At 40.1% G+C, this 24,308-nt stretch overlaps 2 long non-coding RNA genes across 2 annotated transcripts in view; both read left to right on the top strand.

The window, feature by feature from the left end:
- The window catches only part of LOC308192133, a 120,777-nt gene that overhangs the window by 24,189 nt on the left and 72,280 nt on the right, over positions 1–24,308 (top strand). Inside the window, exon 4 of the long non-coding RNA XR_013948586.1 lies at positions 19,492–19,624. This is a non-coding gene — a long non-coding RNA (uncharacterized lncRNA). The remainder of the gene's footprint in view (positions 1–19,491; positions 19,625–24,308) is intronic.
- On the top strand, positions 3,183–17,176 carry LOC308192134. Its single transcript, XR_013948587.1, has 3 exons — positions 3,183–3,280; positions 15,908–16,092; positions 16,222–17,176. It is a non-coding gene; the product is annotated as an uncharacterized lncRNA (long non-coding RNA).

The following is a 24,308-nucleotide window of genomic DNA, read 5'->3' as shown; positions in this document are numbered from 1 at the left end:
GTTCTGTGAACATTCTGCATTCTCTATACCTTGAGAGCTGAGCTTTCCTTGTTCCTGGTTACGGAGCTGGTTCATATGGCTTTACTCCCTAGATTCAGTGCAATGGTTTGGGCTGTGTGACTCCCACATAAGAAAGGAAGAAGGAATCATTTCCCTATTGTATGTAATAAATGATAAAATACTAAGGGAAAATCATTAATATTCAGAAAAAGCTTAATGTCCAGAAATTTCTTTTGAATCCTCCAGCAATCAGCAGAGACGGTAAGTGCACTAGGAAATAAATTTCTCTCTATATATGTTTTAAGAAGTAAATGCAAGCAATTAAAAACAAACAAACAATCCAGAAAATGAGATATCCTTTAAACACCATGTTCCCACTGTTGCAAAATCCTTTCGTGAAAGAAAATGCTCCAGACATTTACCTTTTTAATATTACCCAGCTTGGGTAAAAAAAAAAAAACAAACAACTAGGGCCTAAAGAGCAAATGTCTGTTCTAAGGTGAAATGTTCCAGCAAACAGCTGGAGCAGGGCAAAAGCTCCCAGTGGGTGGATTACTTCTTTTTGCTTGGAAGGACCATGACAGTCTGTTTACCTCAATGTACTTCACTTAGCAGCGGTAACATTTGCTTTCCTAGACAAAATTTTGGAAAACAGAAAAGTGTGAAGAAGATTTTGTGAACACAAATCTGCACTGAGTGCATGCGGATCCCCACCAACCCAATGAGCCTGCTATTCCCCTGTGGTCTCTGTGGTCCTCCTTGCACCCCAAGAAGGTGAGGTTAAAGCATCCCCACACAAACATGGCATCTCCTGACCTTATTTTACAGCAATAGAAAACACTTGGAAAGAGCAACTGATTGCAGACTGCAGGTCATGGTTAATGAAATTATATTCCACCTGCCTCCCACCTGCATGTTGTGAAAGTGAGCTGAACAATGCGATCTTGCACTATGCCCATATATTTGGGGGGACAGCATAAAATGAAACGTCACTCCCCTTGCTGCTTGCTCCCTCTGCTCTTTCACTCACACCTGAGTCCAACCCTCCACTGCATGTTGCTGGGAAGGCTGAGGGGGAGCCGTGGGCTTCAGGAAGGTGGCAATGCCTCTTTGCTCCTGAGAGGTTAAGCAACCCTAGGGTCTTGTTTCTTAAATGTAGCCCTCCGATTATTTGAAACAAACTGCCACAGTGTTTGAATGAACTCTCTGCATAAAAGAGTGTCATCTCAGAAAGCATGCCTTCTTACAGCTATAAAATCATGTTTTATGTTTATAATTCTGCCAAAAAAGAAAAAAGAAAAGAAAAAAAAAACTAAATATTTTTATTTTAAGGTAAGCTAAGGAAATAAAGTCTGAATTTGAAATATAATTGCCAAGTGTCCTCTCTAAATCTGATAACCTGACACAAATGAAGGGAGGGCTGACAATGATTTAAAATTTATTGTGAATGCAACTGAACTTTGCACAGAGGCATACCAGACATGTCTGCACACATGTGTATCGCCTGTCCTTCCCATCCAGGGATCAAGATGCTGCCTACTTTCAGTAATTAAAGATCCAATGACATTTTCTGTGAGCTTAGTTTTAGCCCTTGTATTCTGGCCAGGCTCCCCTTCAGCTAAAGCCGTGCAACCTATGGTTTCAGCCAGGTACATCTCAGTTTCCCAAATGCCATACCTCTGTGTTGATGCCAGACTGCCTGTGGCACTGTGGTGCCCTCCAAGGCCAGTCCCAAGATCAGAAAGGTACTTCTGACTCCACTTTTCATTATTTCTCAAGCACTGTACAGCTCCAGATCAGAAGGGAGGGTTTTGTGACTTTGGTCTCACCTGCTATTATTTTGTGATTTTGTTTTGCAGTCAGTCAAATCCTTTCCTCCCAGTGCCACTGAGCTAAAGACAAACACCACACTGTTGACATGCTATATGTTATACATAAGAACATCTATTGACAGGTTAATCAAAGGGGGCGAGGGCCAGCTCTGAGCCATTTTTTTTATTGTACCATTTTATGTACTTTTTTTTTCTTTATCTTTATTTTTCCCACCAGATACTTCTTTTTTAAGCAGCTAGTACACTGTCACAAATATTTCAACAGCAGCCACTGGTCTTAAAGTACCCCCTGCCCTGGGGGCTGCAGGTGTGGTCTGGACCAGGTCATGAGAAGCCCCATTAGGTAAAGGACCAAGAGGGATTGCCTGGTTCCCTAATATTTCAAATGAGCTCAAAATGAGCCTGCCTTCATTCCTGTCTTTGTGCCAAAGTAACTGGCATTTTGCAGAGAGGTTCTCATTTTCATTTTCTATTTATCAAACTAAAGGTAGAAATGATGGGAAAACAGATTTTTAGCTGGAGGCAAATTCCAGTATTTGGGGTTTAGCTTTTAAAAGGAGAAATAGAAATGTTTGAAGTGAGCTAAACTATTCTGGAGCAATGAGTCTTCCTGACTGTGTAGCCACAGTATATCATGAAGTACATAGGCACTATGTCCAGAGACCGTGGGGTCATCAGGTACCTAACAAAAGCACCCATGAAGCACTGAATGACTAAAAATAAGACAGAAATGAATGCCAAGGCCATTCAGACAAATTTTTTAATTTAGGTCATCTGGTAGAAAATAAAACTAGAAGAGCAAATTAAGAATTTTCCTAAGGAATTTTCAACTCTATGGAAGCCATATATCATTGGACAAGTAGTTGGATTTAAATCTTTTTTCCTGTTCAGTTAAGGAGCATGTGACACTTTCCCTTGTCATGCTCCAGGAGGATGAGTCTTCCCTTCATGCCCTTGTCCACCCTCAGGAGAGGTAAGCAACACTTACTGTGGCAGGGGTGAGAGCTGGTAACACGTACCCAGCCAGGCCTTTATTTTCTGTATCAGAAAGGTCTTTGCCTCTGCTTCTTTCCTGACTCTTCAGACACGTCCTTGGGACTTCAGAAGCCTTGGAGACAGACCATCTCTCTCAAATGGGGTCAAGAAAGCCCTCTTTGAATATGTACACCAAAGTTTCCTCTAAGGCAGTATGCACAATTTTCTGTTTCAGAATACTTTTTTTGAACCTTTGGGATTTATTGTAGTATTTCTTCAGCTGTCTTTCAGTGTCTGTCTAGACAGCGTACACCTGTGGGTTGTTAGGGGGTGCTTCAGGCATAGGGCTACTTGCTGGAGCAGAGCTGCATTGACCAAAATGGAGTTTTCTCTTTTCACCCTCTCTTCAAGTCATGCAGCAGACCTGAAGAAGAAGCAGGCAGGGGACTGAACCTTGGCACCAATCCCTCCAGGTTTATTGTCTCATTGTATATTGTCCCTGGGGGTCAGTAGACCTGTAATCTGGTGTTTATTTGATTTCTTTATTTTCTTTTCTTGCTTTCTAGGGGGGAAGGCAGGGCAGTTGAGGAAGGAGAGAGGCAATACACTGGTCCTCATTTCCCCTTTCTGTGCTAAGTTGGAAGCACATGTCTGCAGTGATAGAATGAGTAAAAGTTAGTTTTATACGTCTCTCTGTGTTTTTTTGACCCGACAGGGGACTGCATGAGAGTCAGAACAGCCTTAGGGTGGCTTTTACTTGGATACTGTTTGGTACTCAGAGAGAAGGCATCTGACAGAGGTCAGCTTTGCTTGGTGTTGCGGTTTCTGCTGCTCACCTCATGCAGCTCCAGGCCCTATACAGAACTAGTGCTGGGTCTCACGGGGCTGTGATAGAGCCCCTTAAACACCTCATGGGCATCATTCCACCGAGGAGAGGTCTGAGGTCAGACGAGACAGGGCTCACCTTGCAGCCAGAGGTGCACTTTGCAGCAAGTTCACCCCTGCTGGGCAAGCTGTGCCTTTTTGCTTGTGCTCTGGGCCAGGGTCACGGCAGTGTATGGAGCCTCACGGCACCATAGGATAGTTCAGGTTGCACCTGGAGGGCCCTAGTCCAACCTTCTGGCTCAAAGCAGACTCAGTTGAGGTCAGGCTGGGATGCTCATGCCTCCATCCAGGCTTATTGTGAGGGTCTCTTGTCATGTGTAAAACAAACAAGTATCTCTTCTCCAGGCACTTCGCTTTCCTTTCCTGGAAGCAGTAGTATTTGCAGCAAATTGTGACGTAAAAAAAAACAACAGAAAAAATACCAGTGGAAAGCCCTGATTTTTTTTTTTTCTGGTCTTTAACTGTTGGCTTGTATATGTTCTATTTTTTTCAGCCTTTGCCATGTTGTATTGCACTTGGGGTGAAGACTGTTTCTTTATTTACAAAACAACCAGGTCTCTATATTTTAGACACGTTCCCGAGTCTGCTTCTTGCTACAAAAACATTTATTAGTTTGTATGATAGACATTTCTTATGGGCTGGAAACAGATACAGAGACAAGTCCTGATAAAGGCTGGAAATTATCTGACAGTTTCAGTAAGAGTTTAGGGGTTCCATACCACTTTCAATTGCCGTTTGTTTTAGATTTCAGTACTGCAGTCTGGTTGGAGATATTGGAATTACCGCAGGGAAACAGAGCACAGCAAGGAACTGACCGCAGAGAACATATATTGCATTTAAAGATGCAGGAGGTTCCTGGAGGATCTGACCCTGTTAATTTGCATTAATGACCTTTGCACAAATAGGACAAATTCATCACCGACAGAAATGGGAAGCATCATCATACAGAATAGTATGAGAACATCAGTGGGAAAGGATGAAAGAAAGATGTGGTTGAAAATACTTGACTCCAGAACATAGCAAAAAACCTTTAGGAGAAGAAAGTCTATGATACAAACTTCCAGTTTAAGTGTATCTGGAGGAAGTAACTGGTAGATTTCAATGTCAGTGACAAGACAAGTGGCAGAGGATACATGGTTGGCTTGGATACATGCTTGTGCTTCCCATGTTTTCTTGTTTCTGGGCTTTTCAGGGAACTAGCTGGACTAGAGCAGAGCCAGGAGTGGCAGGAAAAACAGGAGGCACTCATATTTAATAGTTGGTTACTACTGAAATTAGGCTATTAGCAAGCCACTTCTTGTTTATCTCCTTGTCTTTTGCTCTCCTTTCCTTCCAAAACTGATGTAAGGTCATAATAATGAAGCTGAATTAACTGACTGACACTTGATTTGATCATTTTTGGAGACGTTTTCTCATCTTGTTTCCCCCTTCCCTTCTCCTTGTAAGTAGTTTCTGTTTATAAGTTACCACATTTGATTTGGAACCCTTCCTAAAAATGGCTCACAAATGCTCCTATATCATGTGCCAGATCTTAATTCTGGCAAGCAGACTACTCCCACTTCCTCCCTTCCTATGCTAATTTGAAAGTGCTACTCTCCTCGAGTTTTGCTTTCTTCTCCAGGGCAGTAGCTTTAATTTCCATATCCTTATTTCCACTCCATTTATTATGTTTGTCGTCACTGCATCCATCCATATTGAAAATCTAGGTGCCTCACTCCTTTAATTTTGGCATTACACCTACATATTTTTAATCTACAGGTTATCCCACCATCAGGACTGGCAGAAACAGTTTTCCCCTTGTTTCTTTCTGCTGTGTATTTCCAAAGGGTATTTTGCTGTTTGCTTGCAGAATCTAACTCAGATTGATGATGGCAGTTCTTTTTTTTACCTTTGTATGTCTTGACCTGTGAAATCTAGCTTTACTTACTGATCTGTCATTTTCCCTTTCTACTTCTTGTAAGCTTTTTGCTTATATCCTTTTAGCCTCTGCTTATATACTTTTTAAGGTTATAATATATTTTTAAAATCCTTTTAAAGGTGGATATTTATTTAGACAAAAACTGTGGAACCCCTTTCTATAAGTTTTTCTTCCTGCTGAGGGTAAATTTTTTTGTAATTATAGATTTTCAGACAGTAGAAAATCCCTTTCTCTTTCCACAGTCAAGATGCTCTATCATCTCAGTCCAGCTGATTTTACTAATCAGCTTGCTTAGCTTGTCTAAATTTGCTTTTCTGAAATCCAAATCCTTAGCACAAGGCATACTTATATTTATTCTTTGATTTTAAATATAAGCTGAATCAATTTGTGATCATTCTGCAGTTACTTTCTATTATCCTATTCTATTTCCCATCTCTGTTTTAAAGCTCTTTTCACTTGCTGAAATCCCATGGATAATGTCTTATTGGCTGTCTGTAACCGATGGGAAATGCAATGGCCAATATGTCCATGAATATCTTGTCATTGATAGCATTTGTTCTTCAGTCAATATTTTGGAAGTTCATGTAGCAGAACTGATTTTACGCAACCATAATGTAGCAGCAGTTTAGGATTTATCTTATACATTTACGGTAAATAACAAGGTTAGATTGTATGATTTTTAACAGCACTTAATCAGCACTTGATCATCAGTCAATTTAACACAATTTCAATTGAATTTGGATTTTCAATGGATTTTTTTATATATATATATAATGTTCCCGTTCCTTTATAATTCCTTTATATAAATAAAAAAGCTTCTCACTGTTGGAGAGAGAAAGCTTTACAGGAGATGGTTTTAGAGGATGGTTCCAGACAGAGCTCAGGTCTGGACTAAGCCGTGATCTCTGTCACCAGTGGTGCAGATTGCTGTGGACACCTATGGCCACAAGTATTTAGAAAACTTAACTCAAAAAAAAAAAAAGTGGCACAGAAAGTGGTTACTTGAAAGATAATGCATTTGAATTTAAAGCATGAATTTAAAGTACTCTGGCTGGATATTTCAGGGGACTGTACTTAGTTGTGAAGAAACGAGTAATTTTGAGAAAGCATCATAATATAATATTCAGAATTCCTGTTTTGTGGTGGTGTTTTTGTTTGTTTGTTTGTTTGTTTTTTCAGGTGACAAATTAGGATAAATTAAGAGTTAGTTTTAGTCTAAAATTGTTAGACTAAACTAAAATTGTTAGTCTAAACTTAAGTAAGAAAACCTGGTCAAGTGTTTTAGGCATATGAAGACTGTCTCATTTTGCTATGCAAAAGACATAAAAACAAAAACAACAACAAAAAACCCTTAATGCATTTTAAGGTGGGAAAAGCCAAATAAGTTGCAGAACATTAGAGCACGATGGTAGAAACCAGGAAGAACTTTAATTTCATGGTACCAGTGAGATTTTTGCCATTTTCTTCAATAAAAAATGTTTAATAAAATCTTAAGCAAACCCAGAACCAAGACACTATTTTAGAGTTATCAAGGTATCCTCAAAAATGTGCCATCTTAATGTATGAAAAAGATTAGAACCCCACTGTGGCCAGGAGAATGAGACAGCTCTGTTCTTTGTATGCAGCCAAGATGTGATTAACATAATCTGTCTCAGGCATTTTGCAACATCAAGCCAGTGATTGTTAAAGCTTAAAATTACATTCTTTGTATGAAGGTCTAATTTCTATCTATCTTTTCCATAATCACTATGCTCAGACTTGTAATTTCTCTTTTTCCCTTGCAATTTTTACTATGAGAATGTATTTGCTAAAGGAACAAAATGTGGCCTATTGTAAAGTAACTGTCAAGTAGCAGTGTTGCTGTTAATATACAGTAACTTGAGATATGTTCCCCTTACAGTTGGAAAGGAAATAGGAGTTCATTATGACTTGCATGAAAGTCTTTTCCCTTTGGATCTTTCTGTGGCCAATTGATGCTGACTGCCCTGTTCACAAATTCTGGCCAAGTACAGCCTCTTCAGCTGTGGTCTCACAACAGAGCCATGTTGCCATAGCCTCTCCCAAGAGCACCCCGACCCCTCGTATAAAACTTCCACCTCTCCTAATCTCTTACATCTCAGAAACATCTGTAAGGTCTTTCAGCGATGAGAGAAGCTGGATGAGTTGCTGTGTTGTAACCTTTTTTGCTTTGAGTCTGATATGCTTTGAAGATAGTCCTGGACAAATGCCATTTGATTCTATTAAAGTTACATTTCAAATAGACAGTAGAGAACAAAGTGAGAGCTGAAAGTAATCCCTGAGAGTAGTTCACACCTGCTTCTTGAAAGTGCTGGTGCTGACTTCAGATGGGTTGATCCTCTTGCAGAGACCAGGGAGCCACTTGAGAGTTAAATTTCACTGAATGAACAAATAAGTCAGTTCTGCAGGAGTAATGGCGGGAAAAGATTATTTGAAACACACACTGTAAATAGCTGCAACAGCAGAAAAAAATACTCCTCTTTCATCAGCAGTTTCCAGTTGCCTTCTAGCACAAAAAAAAAAATAAAATCAGACTACAGATTCACCACAAATTTATAGCTTTTCATAAAGTTATAGGATGGTTTAATGAGTCACTAAAGGTTTTCATAGTAGGTACCTAATTTTGTTGGTGTCCTGGCTTCAGCATAAACACTGTAAATTTAATATTCACATAGACAATTATCAGCCTTTGCCTGAGCCTACTCCTATATCTTTTTTCCTTTTTCCTATTACAGTCATAAAACCACTAATTAGAGCAGCAATGAGTTGTAGTGTGGACGCAATGCTTGGGTCCAAACTACTACCTTGCCCAGTCCTTTCTGCATGACCATTTACATTTGCTGGAGAAGAAACATGAAGGAGGACTTCAGATCAGTTACTGTGATGTGTAGCTTTTTATGGTTCCACTGAGCTGTGATCATGCCTTCTCATTTTGAAACTTGTGAAACTTTTCTCTGGTTTAGTTGGTCCTTTTTTTTTTTTCTTTTCTCTTTTTTTTTTTTCTCCTTTATTTCCCAAAATAAGGCTCACCTCATATTTTTCTTGCAACAGAAGAGAGTAGTATCCCAGATAATGACTCTATACAAGAAGAATGGGATTGTGTGAGAGAATTACCAAATGAAGCTGCTTAGTGCAGGAGAGCTGTAATGACATCTTGTGATAAGGGACATACCATTGACATTTTGGGCTTACTACTTACTGCTGAGTGGCTCCTGTTCAAAAGCTGTCAAAGCCATTATCTGCTGCCTGCCACCCCCTCCCCATGCCAGCAGGACTGCATCAAAAGCCTGTCTTTTCAGGGCATTATAAAGTGACTAATGGAAGAAAACAGGAGGAAAAATTCTCATTTGAAATGTGTCATTAACATACAGACGCAGAAATGCCAAAGCCCCTGAATATAGTGCTGCAAGGACTCATGCAGTGTACATCGATGGAAGAGACAATAGTAGGTGTTTTATAACCAGACCACCGTGTGATACTTAATTGCCATAGGTACCCTCATGAGGGAGGAAGACATAAGAGCTAAACGGCCACCAAGTGCTAAGCTAACCTCTGATGTGGTGCTCTCACAAGAAGCAAAATACACCTGGACTGAAGGTCCTATATCAGCTGATTCATTTAGACAAGCAAGCCAGCAAATAACAGAGAACACACTTCATGTGAACACTTCAGTAGTTGGAATCAAAAGCCAAAACACACAGCAAAAGCAATTGCTTGTATTCCTATGGTGCTTTTCATCCAAATATTCCAAATCATGTCTGTATCTTGTACTGCCTTTTCACCTGCAAGTCCAGCTCCATGTGTGTCAGTCTTTGCACTCCCCTGGCAAAGAAAGGGATCTGAAGAGGGGGATGATGTAAAGGCAATCTGCACAGAGATTCTGTATAATCTCTGAGGCCCTCTCCATCACTAGTATCAATGCTATCTATATAACAAGTGGGGCACTGAGGCACAGGGGATCTGGATAGCTGCTTCCACAAACAGCAACCACCTAGTATCAAGTGACTGCTGCTTAAAGCAGTCAGCTAAAAACAGAAAAAGGCCCATGTGAATAACATTTTTTATGGGTTACATCAGTTCAGCTAATTACAAATTCTCAGATAAGCTCAGCCACAGGATATGTTTATGCAATATCACATACCTCATTAGCCCGGACCACAAATCCTGTACTGTTTTCAGGTGAGGTCCATCATAGAATCATCCAGGTTGGAAAAGACCTTCAAGGCCATTAAGTCCAACCATCAACCTGACCTAGCAAGTCCCATACTAAACCATATCCTTTAAACATATCTTAGCATGCTTCTCATGGCCCTCTGTTTCACCACGTGCATTGCTACATCACTCAGGCAGCTGTTGTCACAAGACTGGAGTGCTTCAAGACATTTTTTGAAGATGGCAACTGCCTTATTGAACAGAAATTCATCTGGCATGTGATTTCTCAGAACTTCCCACTGAAAGTTCAAACAATTTTTTTTTACATCATGGTTGGAAGAAAAATCATTTCTATTCAGAAAAACACCTAAAGCAAACACCATGACATGCCTCATTGAAGTCCATGGCTTTTACATAGGCATGGAAACATAAGTATGAGTTTATTAAAACTTCCAGACTTTGGGGTCTGGCTGAGGGGTATGTCTCGCTAATGACATACAGGTTTTAATAGTTTGATATTAAAGATCTTCTGGTTTTATTTGAAACATCCTTTTGTTCTTTCACATTTCTCTCTTCATAAAGTTTTCTTTGAATTCAGGATTCTCTCTAAATTTCCCAAACAGTGTATTTTACATGATAGAAATAGCCATTAATTTTCAGTCTTCACTGGGACACATGGTTTGAAAGTGGAAGTGTTTGTGGTTTGTGAGCAGAAAATTAGGGCTTCGTGTTCAAAGGTGTTAGGTGAAATTAATGAAAGAGCCAACCACAAAATTGCCTAAGGCTAGATACAAAAAAGCCTTTCTTTTGCTCAGCTCCCAGAACTCTTTCCATTCCACGGAGCTTATTCACGTTGCACTTTTATCACAATATGAAATTTGTTTTTCCAATATTGCCTGGAAGAAAATTAATAATACAGAAATTAGAGGAGTCATTGAGTGTAATTAAAATGAAAAGTTTCCATCAATGCTTGATTGCTCATTGTGATAACTTGAAACATGATGTTTAAACTGAGAAGAAAGAGGCTGATCAAAGATTTTCTGCATCCAGGATAGTTTACTTGTAAAATGTTCCTGAAATATGTAGCACATTTTTATGAGCATTGCAGAATGGCCTCTCTTTGTAGGAGAAGAGAGATACTAAATAACCAGGTGAAGAAAAAAATACTGAGGTCCTTATGAGTAACAGTGGCAAATGGGGTTCCAGCTCTGATAAAATGAAGATGCTGATCTCAACCAGACAAGTGTCAAAGCACTGGCTTACATAGTTGGAACTGACACCGACACTGGACATATTATTTTTTGGTCTTTCCAGGCAGCAGCATATTTGTTTTTGTTTTTGTTTTTTTTTGTTTTTAATTTTGAAAATATTTTTAAATGACCAAAACCAGGCATAGACTTGAGGTGGGATTTTCACAACTATCAAGTGATCTATGGGCATAACCCTAGTAGAAAGCCAGCAGAACACATGTTGCCAATCACCTTAACAAATTGGAAAGTCCCAGTCTGGTGCTTGGGCAAGGGCTTTCAACATTGTTCACACAACAGCTTGTATGAAACAAAAATATATTATTTTCTGAAAGGTTAGAAAGATTTGGGCAAGCTCTGTCGAAAGCTGCTATGATGCTGTGGTCTGGAACTTTGTCATCCTCCTAATTGGTGATTAAGGTTTGGTTTAAGGTTTAACAGGGAGTGCATTGGACACATTTTCCTAGTTTGCTTTAGTTGATCTGGCAAAACCAATAGGAAACTTCACACCTGCAGCTCTTTGCTCAGAGATGTCATGTCTGGACCACTCCAGAGTGGTAATTGCAATTGTGGCAGACTGCAGTCCAAACCTATTTGCAGTTTGGGGGATATACAGGCAAGCAAGAACACCAGCACTGTCTGGTATAAACCTTAGTGCTAATTACTTTCACATGCAGTGGAAGTGTTTATAAATTAACAAGATTTGAAACTCTGCTACTTAAAGTTAAAAGCAATATAATTTTGTATATGTGTTGTTGTTTAAGTATGTCTTACTTGAGAAAACATTTTTTTTTGAAGGAACAAACAATTAAAGACTCCAAGTCAACCATTTATCGATGTGGTCATGTTGTCCTTGTAGCTATAAACTTAGCTTTAAAATTTTGAAAACATGAAAAGTTTGGAATTAGATACGAGTCAGTCTGCATCAAAAGAATATAAGGAAGATATAGGGAAGAAACTCTTCACCCAGAGAGTGGTGAGGCACTGGAACAGTCTACCCAGAGAATCTGTGGATGCCCCATCCCTGGAGGTGTTCAAGGCCAGCCTGGATGGGGCTTTGAGCAACCTGGTCTGGTGGGAGGCGTCCCTGCTTATGGGAGGGGTGTGGAACTGGATGATCTTTAAGGTCCCTTCCTACTCAAGCCCTCAAACCATTCTGTGATTCTATGATTCTGTCCTAGGCTTTTGATAAGCAGATGTCAGTGCAACAGGAGGAGAGCAGACCTTGTCACTGTAAAGCATTCAAATGAACAAAATATTAAAACGAGTCCTTTGGACAATGGAAGAACCCCTTCTGTCTTCAGCTCTGTGAGTACTCATGCAGCGCCTAGTGCCTGTGGCAATAGTAATCCTATATGTGATATCCTATCTTGTTCTTGGTGTACAAGGTGCTAAAGTTTTCAAATTTCAGTCTTGTGAAATGTAGCTGGGGAAGATGAGACCCATCTTGGACCGGCTATTCTGTGCTTTTGACTCACTCTGCAGTTTGATACTCAAATCTGATTGCTTTTAAGCTTCCTGCTAACCAAGATTTTTATGAGAGGGAAAGCTAGAGTGAGAAGTGTATAGCACCCTAATTATGGCTTAATATACACATTCTGTGGATTATGTGTTTTGTGTAAAGGATTCTTCTTCCCCAGAGCACTTTTACAAGACGTTTCTTGTCATAATATCCTGTAGTAAACACAACAATATGTGAAATGACTAAGCAAAACAAACAAACACAACAAAAACAACCAACCAAAAAAAAAAAAAAAAAGAATAAAGCAGCTCGTGACTTTGTTTTCATGTGCAGCTGCCTATACTTTTTCTTATTGCTCCAAATATGGAACTGGGAAACGAGAGAGAGCTTCAGTGTTAAGGGGAAAAAAAGAAAAAAAAAAAGGCACAGAATAATTGAATCTGTCTAATCCTTATTGTTCATTTTGCACTGGAGGAGGATTGCAATTCTCCCAGATTGCATTGTGTTCAGTAAAGTGAAGTGAACTGTCTGGGACTATTGCTTGGGTGGTTTCAAAGCCTTGTTTTGGAGCAGAGGCAAGTTAATCCAAGGACACTGCAGGTGCATAATAAATCCTGAAAATAGAAATAAGGATATGATTTTGATCATGGTCCTTGACAACATGCTGCTAAAAGACAACATAGAATCTGTATTTATAAAAGATGTCTGCTATGTGAGTCATCTGCAGTAAAACAATCCCCGGTGAGCAGTAGCAGTCAAGAATTAGCATCTAGCCTGTTTTTCCTTTTTTAGAGAAAATAGCTGACATTTTGTCTTCTGATTTCCAGGGAGCGAGACAAGAGTCTCACAGTTTGTCCAAATGACTTAATTTACAATTTTAGGAACATAATATCTGACACTTTTTTAGCTACTTTTCCACTTTAGCTAAAATGAAGTGTGTTAAGATACTTTTGTCTCTATTAGAGGTTATGAAGTCAATGGATCCTTTGAAATGAGTGGCAGCCAAGGTTGTGATATCAGTGCTATACTTTACTGCCTTAAAAAAAAAAAAAAAAAAAAAAAAAAAAACTGGTAGCAAATTTCCACAAGGATTTTAATGGCATGAGAATAAATAAACAGCTACCTGACCCAGTTTTGGAAGCACTGATGCTTAACCCTAATTATTCTGTGCTATTGCAGAGATGTAAACCTCCCAGCTCAGATGTACACCTTTGAAGAGAAATAGCTATTATTATCCTTACCTAATCAGGGCTGTTGTGCAGACAGAGACGCACACAAAATCTGAGCAGGTCCTTGTTAAGGCTGTTTGCATATTCCCTCATCATACATCCCTTCAAAATCACTGAACTTGTCACCAGCTGCCAATTTTCATCAAGAAAAGCCTCTCATTAAATTTACCCCAAGCATTTCTGAGCTGTGCTCACAGAATTGGCTTTGAGCTCCTCAGACTGTAGCTGGATCTCAGCCTGCTCTGGGAGCATCTGTCCTGTTACAACCACTGTTCCCTATCCATCGCTTTGAGGCTTCTGTTGGGTACCTGGAGGGAGTAAGAAGGATTGCTTTGATGCATAGCTTGATTTGGCAGATGAGAATGGGAAGGTGGTTTGATTTCCTGTTCAAAACTCTGCTAGTAGCTTCTGGTATCTTCTCATGGATCTGAAGTTTGGTGAGGTTTGCCTCAGTGCCTAAGGTGATCAATGTGTGACAGGGATGCTATATGGACCACAGTAAGCTGGAAGTCTCTTGTGAATTACAAAGGATTGTTGTGAATTACAAAGAATTGGTTGAATTACGAAGACCAGAATTACAAAGGCTTGGTTTTATGTCCTTGATCTCTCTCTTTGAACAGGGTAAAAACATGCTATTGCTTTACATGTGCTATTTTAATAACCATTTTTTCATTCACCGCCTGTAGAATGGAAGATAGTCTACAAATCCAAGTTATGCTATTGCAGTCCTAGCTGTTACTGCCACCTAGGAACATGAAAGATGGATCTCTGAAAATAATATTTTTTTTCTTCTTGACACACAAAAAGTGATGTTTCTCAAGCTTTAGGTAGCTCACTAACAACACAGAAAATCTAAAAAAGTTAAGATGAAAATCATTTGTTTGCAGAAAAGTTCAATTTTCACTAGTTCTGTTACTAAGGTAGCAAGTCATTTTTGTCAATACTCCAGGATCACGGTCTCCCCAGTTGTGTTTGAATGCAGCTGGAGCCAGTAAGCGAGGATGGAGAGTTTTATCCATGGCAAGCCAGCTCTGTTTCAGAATAAGACTTTTTTTTTTTCTTTTTTTTTTTTTTTTCCCAGTTACTAACAGTTAGGAGGAGGCTATGGTAGCATAACTCTGAAAAAAAACTGCATTCCTTTACTGTCATTCTTCACCTACTGTGCAATAGATGCAAGTGTTTAGTCCATTTCACAGTAGCAGAGTAGGAATAATTTAGTCATTCCCTGGTCACATATGAAAAGGAAACAGTATTCAGAATTTATATATATTACTGAGTTTGGCCTGCAATGAACTGTATGCATATAAATATCAAGAGTGACCCATTATGGATATTTCTAAAGAATATCAAATAATAAATCAAACAGAATATTTGTCTGCATTGTGTACAGAAAATTTTTGAATAGGCATCAATTAAATTTATAAAACATGTTATATATAAATATACATTATATATATAGCTCTGACAAAACATAGAAAAAGATTTTTAGAGGTTTTACAGAGTGTAAACAGCTGTTCAGATCTTTTCCTTTTCATGCATGTTACAACTAAAATAGCTTTACTGGCTTATGAGCTTTCAACCTGCAATCCCAGCTCTTTGACCCTAGCTGTGTGGAGCTGAGGTCACTCTCTGATTTATGTGGAAACAGAGACTGGGGGGGGGGGGGTGCTGGTGGTGGTGGGAAGATTGTGGTGTTTTCTTCTCTTGTAAAGCAGAGACAAAATCTGGTGAGAGTAGAGAAATACCATCAAAGATAGTAAACAAATTATATGTTACACTCTTAATGCAGTATTCTTTTCTTCATTAAATTCATCTTTTTTTTTTATCTTTTTTTTTTTTTGGCGCATTAAAACAACATGTTCTCCTCTTTGATAACAGTAATGGATATTTCTTCGGTTCAGAAGAGACCATTATCATAATCTAGTCTGACCTCCTGTGTAATGCAAGCCATGAAATTTCACCTACGGATTCCATATCCTAATAATCTGTCAGAGAAGATAAATCTTGAGTAGAGTTTATTTCTGTATTGACTGGCAAATCTCTCCTGTTCTAACACAGAAATTTCAAAGGACTTTCACCCTGACCTGCCACTTAAGTCGTTGCTGATAAAATTAGATCAGTCTGTCCAAAGGAATTATTTTCTTTCATTCTGAAGCACCAGATGACATTTAGCTTTTATTTGTGTGCAGGCCGAACCAAATTCCAGTCACATCCTTGTTGCAGTGCACTGTGTTGCTCAGGGAGCTTGAAGACTGAATTCACGTGATAACACAGCCCACTGGTGTAGCTGCCAAGGGTCATCTCCTCTAACACGTACAAAGCTGACAAATGAGCCAAGGGCTCAAATGAAGGTCTGATCTTTGCAGAGATACTGGTAAGATGTGTTAAGGTCACTTTGCCCCTAGCATAAACTACACCCTTCCAGCTCTGTGAAATTAATTGAGTAAAGAGTAATTGAATATTCAATATATCAGGTAGAGACTTTGCTCCTTTGCTCTTTCAGGAACTTGAATCCTGCTGTGTTTTGCTTTCACATGGGTTAACGCTCTTTAAGACAGTAAGAAAAGTGAATGATGACCAACTGCAAATGTGCGTGAAGATCCCTTGATGACAATGGGACATTCAAAACAGTATGGAATATTATACTTTATGCACCCCATGGTTGCCTGCCAGACTTGTGTGACTCCTGCTCGCTTATCATCCAGAAGAATGTCTTTGATACTCCAAGAGCATTTACTGTTTACTTTATCCTTGCTCAATAATCAAAAAATAGCACTTAAGAAATACATCGAGAGTTCCTGAATCAGCAGAGCATACAGACTATAGCTGTAATCAAAGAAAATGGGTCCTGATGAAGTAAGATGACAAAGTAGCTCTTCAAGTTCTTCCCTTGAGCAATTCTGTTGAATGCAGCCACCTCACTGTGAGATGATTATAATGAAGGTCTGTCCATATCCATCTGGCTATCATTTGCCTTTCTGATGCCTTATCCGTCTTCTGGATTCGGGGGATCTTTCTACTCCTTAGCAATCACTAAAATGTAAAGCACAGTTTCATGCTAGGTTTTTGAAGCCTATAGTAGGATGGAGCCAATGAATATCTGACAAACATACACTTTCGTTGGTGGCTGTTTTGGGTACTTAAACAAGATGATCATTCCTCTGCTGTGTTCACTAGGGGATAACTCTCCTGTACATATTCCCACTCAGTTTGTGATATTCAATACGCTCTGGTGGCTGATTGTCAAATATATTCAGATTTCTCATTCAAACTTTTAAAATTATGGAGATGACAAAAGCTGTGAATATGGAAAAGATTTTCTTTATAGCGTGACCTGAACACCAAGTTCACCACCCTTGGTGACTTCTACCTGGAGCCAGCAGGATGGAGGGGGCTGGGTACTCCTGGGGTTGTGTCAGGTGGCTCCAGAGCTACCTCTTACCACCAGCCAGCACCACTGAGGAGCTAAAGTCAATTCTTTCAATTGATTTTCTCCATGCAAACTTGATTTCCCGTCAGCAAAACGATCACCTAGAAACCTTTCTTAAAAGGGAGGCTTTAATGCTGTGTCTTAGCAAAATGCTACAGACTCCGTGGGAGTGCTGGGCTGATTGTGCTGGAGGTGTCTTTGTTTCTCAAGTCAGCAAGACTGTATTGCCCCATTGCCCTTTGTTTTGCTGATACAGGTTGCTTACTTTGCCCACGACATGCTCAGTATGCTCCTGGTTTTGTTACTCAAACCTTCCTGACAGTTTTGTATCAGGACACGGGGGGGAATATTTCCTTAATACTTGTGCATCCCAGTCTAGACCGGATTTTCCCTTTGCCTGCCTTCCCCTGCAGCACTGGAGGCTGGGGACAGGTGCTGCATGTGTTGGATCAGGCCCAGCACTCCTGTGCAAGGTTTGAATGAAGGGGAATGGCCCACACCTTCCATCCTGGGGCTGATGCTCTGTGTTTGGACAGGCTGTCTTGCTCACCGACACTACCACTTAGGCTGGGGGGTAGAAATGCAGCTTAACTCCCAGGGAAGATTGACAAAGAAGTTTTGTACTTTCTTCGGTGATGAGGGCACTATTTACTTTCTGGGAACATCCTTCACCTAATCAGCTCTCTGCCGTTCCAGGGTCCTCAGGCACCGGCTTGGTCTCTCTGGTATTCTGCCTGCAACATGCAGTTTAATCTCTTCAAAAGATGCAAGCTCCTGAAATTCTTTAGTTTTTCTAAAGCCTTTGGATTTAATATAAGATACCAGCATGAAACTTAATGGCCTATGATATTTAGGAAGCCAGACTAGATGATCAAATAATTCCTTCTGGCTTTAAACACTGAAGCTCTCGGATCCTCATTTTGCTGATGGCTGCATCATAAAAAATAAAATAAAATTTAGAATAAAAATAACCCTATCGTTCATCATATTTTTTCAACCGGAGATTATTTCATTGCAGCAAAATCACAGAAAAAGGAATTTTACTGGCAAGCCTGTGATTTGGTAGTGTTCTTTAACCTGAAGCCTCATCCTGTATGAAGGATTGAAGCTATTTCTCTGTGCTGGATCTGGGCTTCAGGCCTGCATCACCAGTGATATGTGAAATGTCATTATCAACACCAAAAAAAAAAAAAAAAGAAGGAAAGAAAAAAAAAGAGCAGAGCTTGTTCCCTCAAGAAGAAAAACAAAACAGCAACTGCAATTTCCCTGCCAAAAAGAATTCGTAGATTGAATGATGTGAAAGTTTCAGGGAGAACTGTGAGGATCAAATTAAACTTTCCAAATAATAGCAGCAGCAATAAAAACATTGTTTTAAAATTTATTAGAAAGGATGTCTGAGCCAGGATTCAGGGAGTCTGGGCTTCAGAATTGTGTTTTTGTTTTGAATGATCTTTGTTTCAGGCAGGTGCCTGAAAACAAGATGTCAGTGGACTTTGGGTATTTAGATCCAAGCCTGTGGCCACAATTACCTAAAGCTGTCCCCAGCACAGCAGCAGCTCTGCAGTGGATGCAGCAGGGTGCTGACCCAGCTTCTGCCCAAACCTCTGTGCGAGCCTGGACTGGGGCATGGGAGACCCTCGAGAGCGCATTTCCTGGGGTGGCTGACAACTCATCCCTGCAGGGGACCAGCTCCTGCACAAAATGCGGCTGGTGGCATGGTTCTGGCCCTGCCATTGAAACTGGACATGCTTGATGTATGAGTAGGAAAAGAAACTTGCTGCTGGGGCTGGAGAGCAGGCTGTGGGGTTATGGGACTTGAGTGCTGAGCCGAGCACAGGGAAATTGCCCTGGAAAATCAATGACCTGAAGCCTTTAGGAGGGTATTTTGCAGACTGCGGAAGATCTTAAACCAACATTAGAGCCAAGAGCCCATAAAATGTCAGCTCCACCACAAGCAGCATGCTGTATGTACTGAGACAAAGCGGAAAGCAGAGGTCCTGGGGGCGGATGCCTGGCAGGCAGGTGGGAGCCCAGGCTGCGAGTCTGTCCGCGGGAGCCTGTCGTGGGCAGGATGCACCGCACTGCCTCGTGTTTTGGGCAGGCAGTCTGGCTGCTAGCTGCTGGCTGCTGCACGGACTTTGGGTAAGGATCTATTGGTGACTTCCTCTTGGCATGCATTGTTTTGAGAGGGGTTAGAGAGAGAGGAAAACAAACAAACAAACAAAACAAACCATAGATTATTGTTAGAAAGGACTGGAGCCCAGTCTATTTTCTGTTCCTACTCCTGTCTTTAACTCACTGTATAGGACCCTGCCTGAGAAATGGTTGTTTTATTTTCCCCAGAACGAAACCAGCAGGAACCAACAAACTGTACCACTTCAGGCACAAGCCATCCCTTCCCCTCCTGACTTCTTTCGCTCCGACAAACTGCTGCATGAGGCACAGACACCTGCAATCAATTCTTTGTCCTCTCAAGGTGGGTTCTTGTGTGAGTTTCAGTCCCCAAATGCCTGACACAGTTACTTTTTGAGACGGACTTAGAATTGCTTCTGAAAAGTCTCCAGTGTAGTCTCCATCTGTGACTGAGTTCATTAAACAAGTTATTGAGCTTGCTTACCAATGACATGAGGAACTTCATACTGTGATGAATTTGCATGATGACTGTGTTTTGAATTACTGACTTTAATTTTTTTCCTTAAGTCACTCTCATGACCACTTCTATTACCTGTAACAAGACACAAAAAATCTGATTTATTTAATTTAATTTTATTTATATATTGTATTTACCTGCTTGGTTACAATGTAAGAAACTATTAGTGTTACTAAATAACCCACAATGCAGTAAAAATAAATTTGAAGGAGGGACACACACACATGTACATACACAATTACTGCCCTTGTTCTGCTGGCACATCTGTTGCCAGTAACAATAACAGTAATGAAACTCCCCTTACTTGTAAAATGCTGAATAAAGACCCAGAATGGTCTTTTTTCCCTATGAGTTCACACAAATGACTTGAATAAAATTACAGCAATGTGAAAAGTAAAAACATCCCCATTATTTTTCTTTGTCAATGTTGTAATGAATACAACTTGCCACACAACTGTTTGGTGCTGCATTCCAGCATCTCTTGCTAATATTTGTATTTATGCCTACACTATGACACAGAATTGAATTACTTTTTTTAAATGGTGGTGTTTATTCTGAGTTTCCACAAATTTTCTTTATTCTTTGAACGATCTCTTTTCCACCTGCTCCCCTCCATTTGGAAAAGAGCAGAAAATCAGCCTTGAGGGGAAACAGACAATTCTCATCCTTTTTTTTACCTTATGTTGGAATTTGTCTCACTGATTGCAAGAGGTTATACAACATATTTTGACTGCTATCACCTTCATGATAATTTGATACTTGATAAAGAATATTTGTGCTGTAGGTGTGCACATTACTTCACAGTTTAAATATCATACTGCTCATTTGCCTGCTGGGCCATGATGTTCAGAGGATGATATTTTTCCTTTTTGTGGTGTATTCCTGCATTTGATCAAATTATGGTGATTAAAATATGTTTTTCTGGAAAATAGTATGAGATTTTCAACCGATGTTAGGAACAATTTGGAGCAGAATATGTGACATTTGGATATTCTTGGCTCACAGCAATAGCCACAGTTCAGATTAAATACTGAGTTTATGCCAAAATGATTTCCATGGAATTTCTTGTAGAGTGTGAGCCCAGCTCTGCCATTTAAGGTCTTTACTCAATTGAAATGTACATACAGTACACAAAGTTTGTTGATTTGGATGAGAATTAATTCAGCATAAAAAATTAAGCATATCAGCTTTTTGCCCTGTAACTATATGTTTACTGGATCTGAGAAGGAAGGGGAGGAAAGCCCCAGCATGGGGTGATTGTGGTGGCCCCTTTCCCATGCAGTCCATGTCAAGCCCTGCAGCATTGCAGGAGCACAAACAACACACAGTGGGTTAAGACCTCATCTCCCTTCTTGGAAAACTGGCATTGTCAGGATGAAAAAAAAAAAAAAAAAAGCAAGAAAAAAAAAAGCCAAGGGAAAAAAAAAAGCCTGATATTGGCGTATCACTTCTTCTATCATAATTAGCTGGAAAAGCATTTTAGGGTGGCATAACTCAGTGTTGGTACTGAACAGGTTGTACCACTTGGTCCCTTCCCACTCACTTTTCCTTTGGGGTTGGGAAATCATTTCTACCATCGTTCAGTGAATCAACTACGGGGCTGAACTAGCCTAAAAAATGACTTGAAACATGGTTTGTGCCCAGGCACATTAGTCATCTGAGCCAGTTCACGGTGTGAATGCAAGTTGCTGGGGTAGTCTGAGTGTGAGAAGCATCTTCCAGGAGTGGGAAGAGGGCAGGACACTGGGATGAGAGGCTCCAGGATGTGCTCATGAAAAGCCTTCTGAAAAACAGGGATGTTAAAGCATGTTCATGGGGTAGGAGGAATTTTTGTTTGGGGGAGAGGAAAATACAGGGGGGGTGGCAGTTCTGCTTTGCAAATACATGAGCTCAACTTCAACCCAGGTCAAGAAGATTGCTCAGAGAAAAGGAAGTTAAGAACATATATGAAAATGTGGGTATGAAAAAAATGAACATTTTTCTGAACTGTTTTTGCTTAGCTCTATTTTAATTGTAGTTTTAAAATTAATAAAACAATATAAATAAAGAAAAAAAACTAGAAAACAATTATAAAATAACAATTTTCAATAATTCCTCAGAATATAAAACCCAAACCAAAAACTTTAAGAGGCAACTGACAAAATTCTCTTTTCTTTTATTTTTAGCTTGAACAGACTAAAAAGCTTTCAGGTTATTTTCCTGCCAGATTAGTTGTGTATGCTTTACAAAGCCGGCCTGTAATTATTTGTGACCTCTCACTGTGCAGTGGCATGCTGAGAAGTATTTCTGTCCTTTGCGCCCATTCAGAGGCAGTTAGAGACCCGTGAGCTACCTCTGCAAGCAGGATGTGGAGTTTTCAGCTCAGGGCAGGAGCATTTCAGTGGAACAAGAACTTTACCCCTGTGGAAGCCTACCCCTCAACTGTAATCTTCTAAGGTCCATTTTTCTCATCTGTTTAAAAACTCTCTGCTCCACACTGTGTGATGCGGAGATTCTTTTTATAGAAAAAGTAATTATGGCAGTTTTCCAAACTATCACAATGCCACCGTGCCCTCAATTCCCAAGGGTTCGTTCAAAGAATTTCTTTTAGTGCAGAAAAGGATTACAAGCATGGCATAATCTTTCTGACTGAAATTGAGTATGTAAATTTGTCCAGGAAGCCAGAGGCCTCTCACAGCCACCCCTCTAAGCTCTGGCACCTACAGGCTCCAGCAGGTGAATGAAATCATTCATTTTGGTCACATCAAGCAAAGTGGGGCCAGGTACACAGCTGGAGTAAACTGGCTCAGCAGTCACCGGAGTGATGCTGATTTATGCTGGCTAAGGAGGCTATTATATTCATTTTGCTTATCTGTAAAGCCCTCTTCTGAAATAGCATGTGCTGATTGTCTCTCCAAGGTAGAAACCTGCCAGGAATCGTAAATTAACCATGAGTAGTGCATTTAAGGTCACAGTTGGGTTTATTGCCTCTGGGTAAGTTATTAAGCTTTTATTGAAGCATATTTTGTCTGAACATTAATATTATCTGCACGCTTTGTACCTAATGTGTTTTACTCCTTCAGCCCACTTCAGTCAAGAATTTTAAGGCAGGCCACCAACGCTAATGAATAGAGCTCTGCGGCATGCCAGTGAGGAAGGAGAGCAGCATCGTCTCAAGTTGGGATGCAGAGAGACTGAGTAGTTCTGTGAAAGCAGCACCATAAAATTCAGGTGGTGATTCAGGCCCTTCTACTGGTACCTCTAGCCCTGTGGCTAGAGCCTGTCCTCTTCAGGGCTGTAGGAAACGGGTGGCTTAGGGCTGCTGGAGGTGGTCTCGGGACACTTTGTGTGCAGCAGCCTTCTCATGGCAAGACCCCTAACATTATGCTTGGCTGGTGTTTATCTGCAGATGTTTGTTCTGCCTGCTGTGTTTGCCTTCTGCCCCTCTTGGCCATGGTCCTAGGCCTGCTTGCTGTCAGGAGATGTCAGACCTGCAAGCAGAAGTGGCAGGCCTGCTGGGAGAAACTCCTCCTAATGAAACCAGAACTGCTTTGTAGATCTTCCGAGGATTTAAAAATAGTCTCCTTCACACATACACACACATGTATGTGTATATATATATATGTATATTTCAAATTCTGCACTCAATCCCTTTTTTTTAAGTGATTGAAATGAGTTTCTGTGTCTTATACCAACACAACAATAAATCTAACTTTTGGGGCAGTGTCTTTAACTCTGGAGCTTTCAGAAAGCCTTTAAGGTGTTTTTTTTTTTTTTTTTCCTTTTCATAAAGATGGTGATCTGTAGAAGCCTTTAAATGCATGTGTGATTTCCATCAACCCTTACCCACACTTCATTGCTCTCTCTGGCCAGACTTTTCCTGCAGTGGAGATGCTTCCTTCAGCTTGATGTGCCACTGGCTTCTTCAATCCTCCCGTTTCAGTGCTATCACTTCTCAGCCTCTCTGTTTGCCTATTCAGTAACTGATCCAGTTTTCTTTTATTTACAGGCTGAATCTAATTTTTTCAGTCTTTCTTTATCAATGACTTTCACGGTCTTTTCCTAGCTTTGTTTTTATTAGTCCATTTCTTTTAGGTTTGACTGATGGCTGCTTTTGGGCATCGTATTCACATTGTCATGATAGTCCTCAAATCCAAATTTACCATTTTCCACAGATGGGTCAACAGGTCTGCCCCTCTGCCTCCTCAGTAACCTTATTATAAAAAAGAAAGAAACAAATGAACAAAACCACTCATATTCCCCATGGTTTACAGTAGCTATTCAGTAAGTTTTGCAAATGCCAGTTTAAATGTACCCCTGGATTTAGTCATATAAGAGTTCTCGATTTATAAATATGTTCTGTACTTGATGTATTGAGATAGCCATGGGACTGCCCCTCTCCACAGCAGTATAGAAGGCATAAAATATTTGATTACTAGTCAGTCTTGGAGTTTTTATCCTTTTTTATAAACTAAAATGTGTAGACACCCATGCAGTCTTGTGGTGACTTCCAGGTCCTCAAAGCAGAAAG

This window comes from Anser brachyrhynchus (assembly GCF_964034855.1).
Source record: "Anser brachyrhynchus genome assembly, chromosome: 3".
NCBI classification, from domain to species: domain Eukaryota; kingdom Metazoa; phylum Chordata; class Aves; order Anseriformes; family Anatidae; genus Anser; species Anser brachyrhynchus.
The sequence above is the reverse complement of the archived record's forward strand: the minus strand, read 5'-3'. Positions and strand labels throughout refer to the sequence as shown.